This window comes from Cadophora gregata, assembly GCF_030347475.1.
Source record: "Cadophora gregata isolate MNR1 chromosome Unknown scaffold_85, whole genome shotgun sequence".
Taxonomy (NCBI): Eukaryota; Fungi; Ascomycota; class Leotiomycetes; order Helotiales; family Ploettnerulaceae; genus Cadophora; species Cadophora gregata.
The window spans coordinates 2,875-4,954 of NW_026696007.1; the positions used below are offsets into that span (position 1 = coordinate 2,875).

A 2,080-nucleotide genomic window follows, 5' to 3' on the forward strand; every position below is an offset into this window, starting at 1 on the left:
GTAATATAATAAATTATAAAAAAGCATTTTATTTAGAGAAGAATATGAAGTTGTTCACACCCTTCTAGGATAAAATGCTGTAAGTTGAAGTATTAGTCCACTGATTAAACATATAAACATATGAAAAATATGGGTAATACTAGTTGCATGAAATAATCCTCCATACAAACCTATACCTCTGTCTAAAGATGTAAAATATAAACTCGTGAAAGATAATAATGATGAATAAAGAAGAATTATAATAGACACTCTACTATATAATATAGACTTATCTCGTCTTAAGGTAACCGCATTCGATAATAATAATTGTAATATTGATAATATAATCATTAAATAAATAAAAGAGTCTAACTTTTATATATTTATTTTTAGCGTAATAATAAAAAAATATCTCACTTTTAATTATATATCTAAACTTTTTTTATGCTATGTACAATCTATATAAAGCTTCAATCATTTAATTAAATTTTACGCTTTTTATTGTATATGTTAAACACATTAAAAATATAATATATACAATAAAAATAAGACAAAAATGTAGTATTAAAAATAGCCGGAGGAGAAATTTGAATTCTCATTCTTAATGCATGAAATTAATGTTCTAACCAATTAAACTACCCTGGCTGTTATTATACTTTAGATTATAAAGGGTGAATACCCTGATTTGAACAGGGAACACACTGTGCCACATACAGTCGCTCTACCTATTGAACTATATCCACCTTTAAATCATAATATTTATATAACTTTAAACATATAATACTAAAAAGTAATTATGTTGGAGTGATTCGAACACTCAATGGTAAATACCAAAAATTTATGACTTACCGATTAGTCCACAACATATTTTTAAATATATTAATATATAGATAAATAATAAACTAATAACATTGCATAAGGTAGATCCGACTTGAACGGATAAGATATAAAAATAATCAAATAGGCCTAAGCTATTCATGTCTACCAGTTCCATCACTACCTTTAAATTGCTCGAGATAAGATTTGAACTTACAACCTAAACATCTTCAGAGTTCCGCTCTACCAGGTTGAGCTTCTCGAGCTATATATACAGCTTGTAAAGCTATATACACTACATATTTAAGTGTTATATCTATTATGATACATGAAGTATAATTTATATTTAAATTAGCTTACGTGTCTAATTCTATATGATTATCTAACATAACTATAACCAAATAAAAATATTTTTTTTTTTAGTAAAATCCTAGCATCTTAATAATTAAATGAACTAAGATTTATTAAAAAAAATATTAACTATGGTTAATATAGCTTATAACGCCATATATATAAATATAAGCAGATTGCCATTATATTTTTTGTTAACCACCCTCTCTGAAAAAGATACCTATACCTTAAGTGGAGACATCAGGACTCGATCCTGAAATAACGATATGCAAAATCGCAGTTTTACCAATTAAACTATGTCCCCTTTTTATATAATAATATATAGATTTATAATATTATTTTTATGTACTATCTTTTGCACTTTTATTATTTTATGTTGGTAAGCACTTTATAGTAATATAAATATATATGTAACCTTTTATATATGAAGCTGACATAGCGTTTATATAATATAAACAAAAATTTGTTTATGACTTTAAACCATATAACGTATCCAAAAGAGGACTTGAACCTCTACGATATTATATCAACGAAGCTTAAGTTCGTCCTGTCTACCAATTCCAGCACTCGGACGTATATTTTTATTTGATAAATCTAAGGCCAGAGTGAGTTGAACACTCATCTCAGCTGTCATGAGCAGCTTGCTTTACCAATTAAGCTATGACCTTCTTATATATGCGGACAAAGGATTTGCACCAATATAGACTGGACATGAGCCAATTATGTTACTATTACATCAATCCGCATTATAAAAAATATAAGTTTATATTAATATACAATTTATAGCCTCAGAGGGGGTTGAACCCTCGCATGTAATGACGAAAACATTATGTCTTAACCACTTGACTATAAGGCCTATTATGTATAAAATAAGTCCAGTGCAAGTATCGCACTTGCTTCAGCTGGTTACAAAACAGCTACATTACTTTTATGC

General features: G+C 27.4%; 7 non-coding genes across 7 annotated transcripts; all 7 read right to left on the minus strand.

Annotated features, from left to right (window-relative positions):
* Positions 1–551: 551 nt before the first annotated feature.
* On the minus strand, positions 552–624 carry ONS95_014310. Its single transcript has one exon. It is a non-coding gene; the product is annotated as a tRNA-Met (tRNA).
* Positions 625–649: 25 nt separating this feature from the next.
* Positions 650–722, minus strand: ONS95_014311. The gene has a single exon. It is a non-coding gene; the product is annotated as a tRNA-His (tRNA).
* A 265-nt stretch (positions 723–987) lies between these two features.
* On the minus strand, positions 988–1,061 carry ONS95_014312. The gene has a single exon. It is a non-coding gene; the product is annotated as a tRNA-Phe (tRNA).
* Positions 1,062–1,378: 317 nt separating this feature from the next.
* On the minus strand, positions 1,379–1,450 carry ONS95_014313. Its single transcript has one exon. It is a non-coding gene; the product is annotated as a tRNA-Ala (tRNA).
* Positions 1,451–1,636: 186 nt separating this feature from the next.
* On the minus strand, positions 1,637–1,719 carry ONS95_014314. The gene has a single exon. It is a non-coding gene; the product is annotated as a tRNA-Leu (tRNA).
* Positions 1,720–1,741: 22 nt separating this feature from the next.
* On the minus strand, positions 1,742–1,814 carry ONS95_014315. The gene has a single exon. It is a non-coding gene; the product is annotated as a tRNA-Met (tRNA).
* Positions 1,815–1,929: 115 nt separating this feature from the next.
* Positions 1,930–2,002, minus strand: ONS95_014316. The gene has a single exon. It is a non-coding gene; the product is annotated as a tRNA-Glu (tRNA).
* Positions 2,003–2,080: the final 78 nt, after the last annotated feature.